We start from the raw sequence: 12,536 nt of genomic DNA, 5'->3' as shown, positions 1-12,536 counted from the left end.
AATAAATGAACCAACAACAACAAATAACTCTTGGCTTTTGCTCCAGCAGAGCGCACTGAGGTCTACTAGATTTTCTCTCTGTTGTGTTCAGTATGGTTAGTTGCCTAGCAACAAAACTGCGCTCTCATTGGTGCATTGTGGTGGAATGTGGAGCATGACTGGTGTTGAATTTAGTTCTTATTTTATTTGTTTCTGTTTTCCTGGAACAGAACATAAATCATAAAATAATGGGGAGAGTAAAAGGACAAAAAAAATAGCAAAGAGAAACATCAAAAACCGAGGGAGGTAAAGAGAATCAAAATATAATAAACAAATTCATTCATTCATTCATTATCTGTAACCCTTATCCAGTTCAGGGTCATGGTGGGTCCAGAGCCTACCTGGAATCATTGGGCGTAAGGCAGGAATACACCCTGGAGGGGGCTAATAAACAAATTACTTTGACAAAATGATATTATTATTATTGTTGTTGTTGTTGTTGTTGTTATTATTATTATTATTATTATTATTATTGTTATTGCTATAATTATATATACATAAATATATATATAAATAGCTTACACAAATAACACATTTTCAAAATAATGATCAAATTCATTATAGAGTCCAAGACAAATTTTAAAAAAAATGTTGCCATAGATTTCAAGTGTGGTCAAAAGAACAGAACACATGAAAAAGAGTTTCTCCATGTAGATGAAATTGTATACCTTAAATCTTGACACCAAAATAATTTTACTGGTTAAGTTTAGTGAATAGGCTTGGTTTAGCTATCAGCTTAACTTTTAATACTTACTGTAAGCACCCAAAACTTCTTCCAGCTGATGCCTTTAATATCAACCCCATGTCCAGAACAGTTTGAACATTTTGCTGTATGTAAATTAAATAGAATGCATAGCATACAAATCAGACAGCGAGCATATATCGGTCCACTGGAATAAAAAGGCTGGCACACCACTGACTGTAGACCACTGCTGATCCACCATCGGACCACTCAGATTACTGTCCTGTACCGGATATAACTCATTTATAATCTCCTCACACAGATTTTACACTCACAGAGACTTTTATTCTGGAAAACAAACTAATACAATATTACCAACAACTATGAGAGATATAATAATGAGTATAAACCTGATATAAAATGATTATGCTAAAAATGTTGACACTGTGCTGGATTAAAATGATTTACTAATCTTATTTATAAAGTTTAACAAAAGAACCTAATGAAGGACAAAATGTAAATTGGACTGTGAATGGAAAAGTGCTAAAATGTGGCATTTTGTATAAAATTCTGTTTAATCACCAGTAGTCCGCCCAGAAAACGCTCTGCAAAACACTAGTGGACCTCCAACTTTTCCCTCAGTGGGCCAACAGTGGTCCGCCGTCTCCTTGCACTCAGGGGCAGTTAATTCGAGACCAATAATTAATAACTTCAATTGAAGTCTAAAGCGCATTTTAAACAAGTTTGTTATTTCGGGACCAATTAATAACGTCAATGGACCTCCAAAAATGGTTTTAAACAAGTCAGTTATTTTGGGACAAATCACTGGACGTCTGAAATTCATTTTAAACAAGTCAGTTATTTCAGGACCAAACATTTAAGAGAGAGAGAGAGAGAGAGAGAGAGAGAGAGAGAGAGTGCGACCCTCCCCTTCAGATAACGGTTACTCTGAGTTTGAATACGGCGCCAAAATATGTTTCAGTGGATGATTTTTCAACGGTTTGTAGAAGCAGGCATTACTTAAACAGTAAAAAAAAAAAATCAAAGTAATATTACATTATTAACAGTAATGTTTTTGACATTTATTTCAGCAGGTCTGGGTTGCAGTTACAGGCAAGCCACCTTGCTAACAATGTGAATGTTAAATAAATATCAAAAGAAGTGCTGGGCTGGAAAGAAAAATCATACAATACCATTTGCGCAGGCCACATTTTTGATTTTCCAAATATGTGAAAATCATCAGATGAACAAAACTTTTGTCTGAAATTGTGCATAAAATATTGATGTATTGTACTCTGTTATTACTTTTATTTAGAAAATCAACAGTGCATATAATTTTATCAGGTGCACCAAAACATTTACATATGATACAATATTTTTTTTAGACTGACCATTTTTTCCCCACACAGGAATCCAACTAATATGGAGTTCATGTTCCCAAAGATTTAACCATGAAATATGAATGTTGTGGGGAACACTAATGCAAGTATGTTCATTCATTTAATCATTGTCTGTAACCGCTTATCCAGTTCATGGTTGCGGTGGGTCCAGATCAGCGGCGATTGCTCTAAGACTGCAAGGGAAGCTCAGCTTCCTCTAAAATGTCAAAAAATAAGTGATCAAATATATACTGTTGTGTGTACATGTCATTGAATAAATATGCACTACAACGCGCTCAACTTTTGTTCAGAATCAGCTTCTTATCACTGGTAAAGACGCGGCTTTCCTCTCAATCATTCCCACAGCTTCACAGTGATTTAAACAGTGAGGACGCTGAGTGTCCACAGAGTTCAATAGCAAAGCAGCGAAGTGCAGCGAAACAAGACGAGTCATTGGATAAATGCTGGGCTTTGTCCCGCCCATCGGACGCTCAGCGTCTCTGGGGGTCTATGGGGCAGTGGGCTGGCCTCGGCTGGCCCGGACGCTCAGCTTCTGCATGATGATTGGATGATCTGTCTGAAGCTGAATCCCTTTTTGATTGACAGCGAAATGAGCGAATCAGCGATCCTTTGGTGTAAAGATCTGTGGGAGCACAGGCGGACACACTTCACATGGGCCAAGGCCGTTTAAGCAGCCTAGCTCTGCTGGCCATTCAGAGGACACTAGTCAAGTCCCTGGAAAAGACGCCTTGTTGGTACGACAGGGTCACAGATCATTTTCTTGAAAAGGAACGGAGGGTAGAATTTACGTATAAATAAACCGACACATTTTATGATGTAGGCCGAAAGTGAGCTTCCCCTCCTTGAAAGACCAGCATCCGCCTCTGGTCCAGATCCTACCTGGAATCATTGGACGCAAGGTGGGAATACACCCTGGAGGGGGCGCCCATCCTTCACAGAGCAACACACACTCATACATTCAATGCAATATTGTATAATTAGTAATAATATTTTAAAACTTATAAGCGGTGATCTGATTATTAATGAAAGCATACATGTTTTGACTCAATACTGCCCAAACAGCGAGCATATATTGGTCCACTGGCATAAAAAGGCTGGCACACCACTGACTGTAGACCACTGTTGGTTCAACATCGGACCACTCAGATTACTGCCCTGTACAGGATATTACTCATTTTTAATCCCCTCAAACAGATTTTAAATTCAGACTTGTATTCTGGAAGACAAACTAATACAAAGCGACAGGACCAGACTACATTCCAGGGCTGGCCCTCAGAGCATGTACCAACGAGTTAGCTGATGTTCTCACCTCCATTTTCAACCTGTCCCTCAGCCAGAGCATCATTCCAACCTGCTACAAAACCACAACCATCATCCCCCTCCCCGAGAACCCCCCCCCCCCCCCCCCCCACACACACACACACACACACCTTCCTTTAATGACTACAGGCCAGTGGCACTCACTCCGATCATTATGAAGTGCTTTGAGAGAGTGGTGCTGACTCACATCCAGCGCAGTATACCGGATACCCTGGACCCCCTGCAATACGCCTACCATGCCAACAGATCCACCTCGGATTACATCGCTGCTGCCCTCCACTATTCTCTCTCTCACCTGGAAAACAAAGACTTCTATATCAGGATGCTCTTTGTGGACTATAGTTCCGCCTTTCACACGGTCATCCCTCACAAACTTACCCACAAACTGTCCACACTCGGCCTGCACCCCACCCTCTGTCGCTGGCTTTTGGACTTTTGGACTTTGGACTGGTAAGCCCCAGTCCATCAGGGTTGGCAACAGGACTTCAGCCAGTATCAACACCTACACTGGAGTTCCACAGGGATGTGTCCTCAGCCCCATTCTCTACACCCTGTTCACCCATGACTGTGTCGCCTATCACAAGGACAACATCATCCTCAAGTTTGCAGAAGACACTGCAGTGATAGGACACATCACTGATGGAGATGAAGAGGCCTACACTAGGGAGGTGACCGGGCTGGTAGCATGGTGTGAGGACAACAACCTCACCCTCAACACAGACAAGACGAAGGAGCTGATAGTGTATATGAGGAAAAAGAAAAGACCTCATCAGCCACTGTTCATTCGAGAGCTTGAAGTAGAGAGGGTAAGCAGCTTTAAATACAGGGTGTCCACATCAGTGAGGACTTCACATGGACATTGGACCCCATGCAGCAGGTCAAAAAGGCTCAGCAGCGGTTGTATTTCCTGAGGAGGCTGAGAAAATTTGGGATGTCATCCAGAATCCTCAGAAAATTTTATAGCTGTGTCATCGAGAGCCTCCTGACCAGCTGTATCACAGTGTGGTATGGCAGCACGACTGTGATGGACCAAAAACGCTTGTAGAGAGTGGTGAAGACTGCTGAGAAGATCACCAGGACTCCACTGCCCTCTCTGCAAAGCGTCTACTAACAGAGAGTCCACAGGAGAGCTGCCTCCATCCGTAAAGACCCCATCCACCCCCAACATGGACTGTTCACACTTCTGCCCTTAGGCCAGAGGTACAGAAGTGTCAAATGCCAGACCACTAGGTTAAAGAACTCTTTCTTCCCCACTGCCATCAGACTCCTGAACCTACCTCAGAAATAACCCTGCACTTTACTGTCAACATGTTTATATGCCTCTGTCATTTACTGTCACACAAATGATTGTTTCTACTTATTGCTGTTTGTGATTGTAGCACTCGTTCACTTATGTATATATCTCAGTGAACTTTGCACTTTATTAGTTATCTAGTTATTCGTTGTATTTTCTCTTGCATTTGGCATTCTTGGTGAGGAGCAAAGAAAGAATTTCATTGCACACGGAACCTGTTCCTTACTGTGCAAATGACAATAAACTCTCTTTGAATCTTTGAATAAAATGAATGATTATTAAAATTATTTACTAATCTTATTTATAAAGAACAACAAAAGAACCCAATGAAGGAAAAAAATGTTAATTGCACTGTGAATGGAAAAGTGCTAAAATTTGGCATTTTGTCTAAAATTCTGTTTAATCACCAGCGGTCCACCCAGAAAACGCTGTTCAAAACACTAGTGGACCTCCAACTTTGCCCTTAGTGGGCCAACAGTGGTCTGCCGTCTCCTTGCTATCAGGGTGTTCATCCTCCAGCACACCTTGCATATGTCACTCAAGCAAAAGGTAGAAAATGTGTCACTTTTGTGTTGCAGAGACCTGAAGGCTTCAGTAGGCTTCAGTGACAGCATTGTCACCAAATGCCCCTACAGTGCTGGTGGCAAGTGAACCAACATCATATAGGTATTGTGGTATTTTTTATAATTCTGGAAATATTTATGGTTTTGTACTGATCATAATGACTGGCATACTAGATATATGTTAGTTTTTTATTGTAAGATCATTATTGATATACTTTTGTCTAATATGGTTTCCTTATTCTAGCTTATTTGCGCTACACTATTGTCTTTATTGATATAATTTATTTGAATATTATAATGAAGCTTTCATCTATTGTGTTCTGCTTTGCTTTTACAGTTGTCTGGTGAGGTTGAAGGGCGGCACGGTGGCGCAGCAAGTAGTGTCGCAGTCACACAGCTCCGGGAACCTGGAGGTTGCGGGTTCGATTCCCGCTCCGGGTGACTGTCTGTGAGGATTTGGTGTGTTCTCCCCGTGTCCGCGTGGGTTTCCTCCGGGTGCTCTGGTTTCCTCCCACAGTCCAAAAAAAAAAACACGTTGCAGGTGGATTGGCGACTCGAAAGTGTCCGTAGGTGTGAGTGTGTGAGTGAATGTGTGTGTGTCTGTGTTGCCCTGTGAAGGACTGGCGTCCCCTCCAGGGTGTATTCCCGCCTTGCGCCCAATGATTCCAGGTAGGCTCTGGACCCCCCGCGACCCTAAATTGGATAAGCGGTTACAGATAATGGATGGATGGATGGGTGGTGAGGTTGATGGAATCCACACTCTAACAGTGAACAAAATTCACCACTTCAGCAATGGATTTACAGCTGTACTCCCTAAAATACACATCTCCACATTGATGGTGAGATGAGAGAGGACTTTGCAGGTTGTTATTTGACCTAAATAATCATTTTACAACTATTGCATCAATGTGGCTTCTGTGCTTTCATTCATTCATTCATTCATTGTCTTTAAATGCTTGTCCAGTTCAAGGTCGTGGTTAGTACAAAACCTTTACATATTTACATACTACCTGGAGTCACTCTGAGCAAGGAGGGAACACACTCTAGACAGGACAGTAGTCCTTCACAGGGCAACACACACCCAATCATTCTCTTACACACTCACACTACGGACACTTTTGAGTAGCCAATCCACCTGCCAATGTGTGTTTGGGCAGTGAGAGGAAACCAGGAGCACACAGAGGAAACCCCTGCAGACACAGTGAGAACACACCAAACTCCCAAGGGGGGCACCAATGTAAGTTGATAGTTAATAGGTGTGGGATCATTATTAAAGCATTTTTCTTCATGATGTATAGGCATTGACTTCAAGAATACACTTGTTTTTCTTGACTTACAACTCTGACCCCCTCATTAAGCATGAGAAAGTAAACTGTTACCACACCAACTGAAATAGTCACAGTCAACGGAAAATCAATTTTATTTCTTTGTGTGTCATGCCATATCTATTTCTGTTTCTCTGTAGGGTGAACTTAAGACATTATATCTGATAATTCAGCTGAAAGATCAGGACTGGGAAAGTGGTGTTTCCAGAGGAAGCCAGAGTGTGGTGAAAGCTGAGTTGAGGTTTGCTGTCATAGTGCAGTAGATGAGGCCTTCTTCACAAACTCCTGTATGTATCATGCCTTCAAAACTGAATACCCTGCACACCTGAAAACACCATGACATTTCTCCAGAGATGCATTTCAAACATGGAGTTGCAGAGTGTGACTTGAGTGATCAACCTCCTGTACTAAACCTTTCATGCCTCCACTGAACCAATGCACACAATTCCTGCATAGAAAGTTTACCTTTGCCAAACTCAAACAACACATTGGCCTCTGCTTGGTCATGTACAGTATAACCTGTGGTATATGACTGCCAGTGCACTATTTTCAAGTTTCATTCTTACAGAAGATGTGTACTTAAAAAAAAAAAGTCAAATCTGATATATTTTAAAATGTCAGTTTTGCTTATTTCCTCTTCAGGTGGATTTTTATTAATTTAAAAATATTTAAATTATCTATATTTTTGATTAGCCTTTTTTACTTAAGTAATTGTCTTTGCCCTGGTGATTATGGAAGCTTATCCATATTAAAATTAAAATGAAAATGTAATATGGCAATAAAATCTTAAGTTTGAATTGAAATTTCCCTTTCACGTTTGAGCTCAAAATTCCAATTCAGTAATTTACATTTGCAATTTCATAGACTTCTATTGACATTTATTTTTTTAGCTGATGCTATATTGTGCATGTTTACAACTAAATAAACAGCATAGAAAGTCATTATGAATATTTGTGTGAATAATTCTTGTACACTTTAGTCACCACAGGGTCCAAAATGGTTTGTCACTGGGGTTGTATATCTAAAGCAAATGTTAATAATACATTTTAGCCCCTTAGGGTTACTAGTATATAAACTAGTACAATAACATGGCTACATAAAAGAACTTACACTGAAAGGTACTGTATAATACCTAAAAGGGGTACAGCCCCAGGGACAAACTTTTGTAATCTCAATACTTTGTACTTTATTCAAATCTGAACTTCATTTTCTTAGTATGTAACTTTTGTGTAACTGAATACAGAATATGAAATGTTTTATATTTTCATTAAATATATATATATTTTAAATACATTTATACATGTAATTGTGTGACATATTTGAGTCACATATTTTTGGGCTGATTACAAACATTTGCAAATATGTTTATAAATATCTTGCTTTTACCTACAGGTGTTTTCTAATGTTTTTTTCAGCTGGGAAATAATGGTTTAATGGAAATAATGGAAATAAGGAACCATTAAGTGCTAATACCACTGTCTGTGAACACAGTTCTTCGCAGCATCATAACCGCACAAGTTAATTGCACATCTTTAATGGCACCGTCAATGCTGAACAATATATACATGTTTTGGAGCAACATACTGCCATCCAGACAACATCATTTTTCTCTGAAGGCTTTTCTTATTTCAGTAAGACAAGGACAATCCACAGTCTGCATGGATGAATACAGCATGGCTGCTGAGTAAAAGAGTGCTAAGTTAGTCCAGACCTGTCACCCATTTAAATCAGCTGGTGCAAATGAAAAACACTATAATGGAGACCACAAGCTGTTGAGCAGTGGAATTCTTATATCAGGCAAAAATGGGGAAATTAATGGGACGGGGAAAATATTTGTTTTAAATCTACAGCACCTGGTCTCAGTAAAAATATTAACCAATACAATTTAATATTTTAAGCCTATGTCATTATTATTCCAGATGAAATAAGTAGTTGTGGACAATTGTATTTGTAGAAAAGACCCCAGGCCAAAAATACTTTATGAAAATTAGAAAGAAGAATCTTATCAGTATTACTGTTACAAACCAAAACAAACTCCAGTCCTCTAGAGGGTAGGGTCTGGGTTCTTGTTAAGTATTTCTTAGGGACTGGTGTTAATAATTGGTGCTTTGTTTTTACATCAAAATATGTGGAAAATTTGTAGATGCAATAATCTCTTAACAGAAACTACACACAATTTTCGATTTTGTCCAGTACAATATAGGTGTACTTTACACTTTTGCAATTACGGATTGTAACTCTGCATAATAAATGCTGTTCAGTGGTCATCGGCAGGAGTGTAGAGCAACAAATTCTACCTATAATTCTGACTGGATAAAGTGAAAGATAAATACAAGGTAGATGCACTCCATAAATGGTCCTGTGAGTGCAAGTATACTGCAATACATTCAGAGTTCAGAGATACATTCAGACACATTCCTACCATGCTGTCATTAAGCATAATGAATACCCCCAGCCAACCACTCAACTACAAGAACAACAATCTCAGTTTTTAATAAATTCCAGATGTATCAGAGTACAGAAAAGCAGACTAGGAGAGAATGTGACGTGTGCTAATCTTTCAAAAGATATTAAATTATATTTCAAATATATTTATTTTTATTCAAGTATATATTATTATTATTTCAATAATTGGGAAAATATATATCATATAGCCGACCTAAACAATAGCTCTGGATTTCAGTATTTCAGTTTAGGGTGAGCTGTATATGTGACGAAGGTTTGACTCTTTTAATCTCAAATATACCTTGTAATGTGGTGCTGCACACATCATTGCTGAGTCACAATAACGTTAACTTATCTCTGCCAGCAAACTAGCTCCTACAGAGGAACAGATGAGATGAGATTATCTTAAACGGGAATCAGATAGGTAAATCCCCATTCTACTACATAAATATGGACTGTGCATCTATAGAGGCATGCTTCAAAATTCATCAAGACGTGCCAAAGACAATATCGGCACCATGAATTACATACCAGGTATGTACTTGTTCCCTTATCTAAAACTAACACCTAATCTTAATAAAAATACTGATGGCAAAATTTCAAGATGCAAAAGTTTGAACAAAAGTTGTTCCATACTTAAATAAGAAACTGCTAATGGTGGAAATCCTTTCACTTATTTTACAAATATTTTACTAGCAGGAATTAATTATTATGATTTTAAAATTATAAAAAAAATTTACATTTTGAAAATACAAATTTTTATGAATGTTATATAAATACACGTTTCCACCATGTTATTTTGGTACATAAAGGGATATACTGCATTCAACAGTGTAGAAGGGGGTAAATATGGTCATTTATACAAATAACAAAGTAAAATCAAAGAAATCAAGAAAACTACATTTATTGATATTATTTTAGAATCACTTCACATATTACACAAACATTTTAAACGTATAAAGACAGTTACACACTGAAGCTTTTTTTTCTATTTTTCCAGGGTCCATTTACAGGGCAACTGTTATCATCCTTCTCGCCTCCAGCTTCATGCATGTTCTGCCTGCTTCACATGCTTCACATTTCCTTACATGCAATTTTCTCATCAAGAGTACAGCAAAACTATGTACAGATTACGTAAGTTTCTTCCATATCAAATAATATTTTAATTCTAGTTTAATTAATATTGTTAAATTAACCTGATTTTCTTAAACATTTTGAAAAATGCTATAAAAACAAGAATCTATGATTTGTTATTTCTATTGAACCTTTATTTTTTACTGAAAAATGTACAAAGAAAAGATTTGCAATGTTTCTACTGACCAACTTGAAAATTCTTTTTGACAGTTTTCTCACAGTGTCTGGCACAGAACTCTAAATTAGTTTATATTTACAAAGTACAGTTGGTCAGCCGAAACATAGGAAATATTTTCTTTGAATTTGTATTGATTTATTAATCTAATTAAATTCAGCCACAAAAGCATGAGTGAGGTCAGATTCTAATGTCGGATGATTAGTTGAGGATCAGTGACACCACACCAGCTCATTCCAGAGATACAGGTGTTCCCTCTCTAGATGTGGTTCCCAAACATTTTCTGCAGCACCCTGCTTTTGGAGATGAGAATATTTTTAAGAATATTTCAGAACTCTGATTCTCATGCACACATATTTTGCTTCCAATCTCCAGTTTAATTTATTTTAAACATTGAAATTCAAACAAAACACACAAAGCAATTTTTACTGTGGAATTATTACAAGTGACATGCATTTATGTTTCTTATGCATGTATATTTCTGTGCACCCCCTACAATAACTCTCATCAATCTCTTTGCATTAGGCATGACTTTAGGCTCATGTCCGGCTGCTTCAGAGTGACGCTTACTATTTCATGCCTTTGTGAGATTATACAAAGAGTACAAAACACCTTATACACGGGATGTGTAAAATAACTATATTCTCAAAGAATAATAAGTTATTTCAGATTTCTTTTTTGACAAATAGTGTGCCTTAGGGTCAGGTAACAATGCTTCTGAACATAAAATTAGATGGGGCATCTGGACAATTTGGAAACCTATCTGAATATTTTGGAAGTCAGTAATCTATTTTTAAAATATCAATAAACTCTATCAGTATTCCCCAGTACTACCAGAAAATAAGGAATGGGCATATTGTTACCAGACAAAGATGATATTTTTAAATTGTAAATTTACAGGGAAAAAAAACATAACAACTTTCAGTCCAACAGATCAGGTCCTATTTATTCATACTGAAAATGTTATACAACGAAAACAATAGTTTATTAATTGAAACTATGTTAAATGATATGTATTATTATCATATTTGTAATATTGTACATATTTATAATGTGTATCATATCATATATGTATATTTATTATCATTCTCATTATGAGATTTGAGTGTTTCCATTTGTATTCCACAGGCAGATCATATTGTTTACTTCAAACATTATTTCTTAAAATGCTAAATTAATGAAACTAATCCTTGAAATAAATCAAATTATTTGTCAGTGGAATAAGACACTTTTCCAGATCAACTAATGTAAAACAAATATCAAGAAATATGTGAATAATCTTATGAAACGTTAACTTGGAGATTCAAGATGATTTTCAAATGGTGATGATATCTACATTAAATAACTGTAAAATGCACTGTCATGACTCTATTTTTCTGTATTTTTCAGACAACCATTGTCAGTGGCTGTACATCTGGAAAAACAATCTCTGGGATTTCAAACAATACTCACAGAAATACTTCCATCTGTGCTATCCACAGATATATCAGTGCTGTTGAAAAGAGAGCTCCTAAAGACATGAAAAATAGGTTAAAAAACCTCAAAGGCTACTTCTCTGATGACTGTAACAATACAATACACCTGAATGAGAATATAAACACAGAAGATGACTATGAATTTAAATGTCTGAGTTTAAACATTCTCCAAAGTCTGCTGAAATGGCTGAAAGGTCAAGCACACAAAAATCATCCCAACATACATTTAAATGGTACTAAGTTTGATTGTTAAAGTATATCATATTTATTGACATTAACTTATTAAAGATATATAAATTAATTATGCATTGTAATCTCTTTGAATAAATATATTCTGTTTGATTCTGATGGAGCAATATATCATGCGAGCAAATGTGTCTCACCATAGTTTTGAGGAATGTAACTTTAATGGTATGTATTTTACAGTGGTATGTAATGATGCAACTGTCTGTGCTGACTGCAAATAATTTAAGCATACTTCATTTATTTTTCACAATCGTTGGCTTTCTCAACTACGTTGGCCGAGAAGACTTGAATGTGAAAACTCCCTACAACTTTAAAAGTGCAGTGCTCATGAATGAAATGAAAATATACATCAAAGATGAAGACACATTTCACTTAAAATTTAAAAACACTTAATAATTAACAATGTATTTGTGAACCCATGCTTTAAAATGGAAAAAA

The sequence above is a fragment of the Hoplias malabaricus genome, chromosome X2 (genome assembly GCF_029633855.1).
Source record: "Hoplias malabaricus isolate fHopMal1 chromosome X2, fHopMal1.hap1, whole genome shotgun sequence".
Lineage (NCBI taxonomy): Eukaryota > Metazoa > Chordata > Actinopteri > Characiformes > Erythrinidae > Hoplias > Hoplias malabaricus.
Note: the sequence above shows the minus strand (reverse complement) of the source record.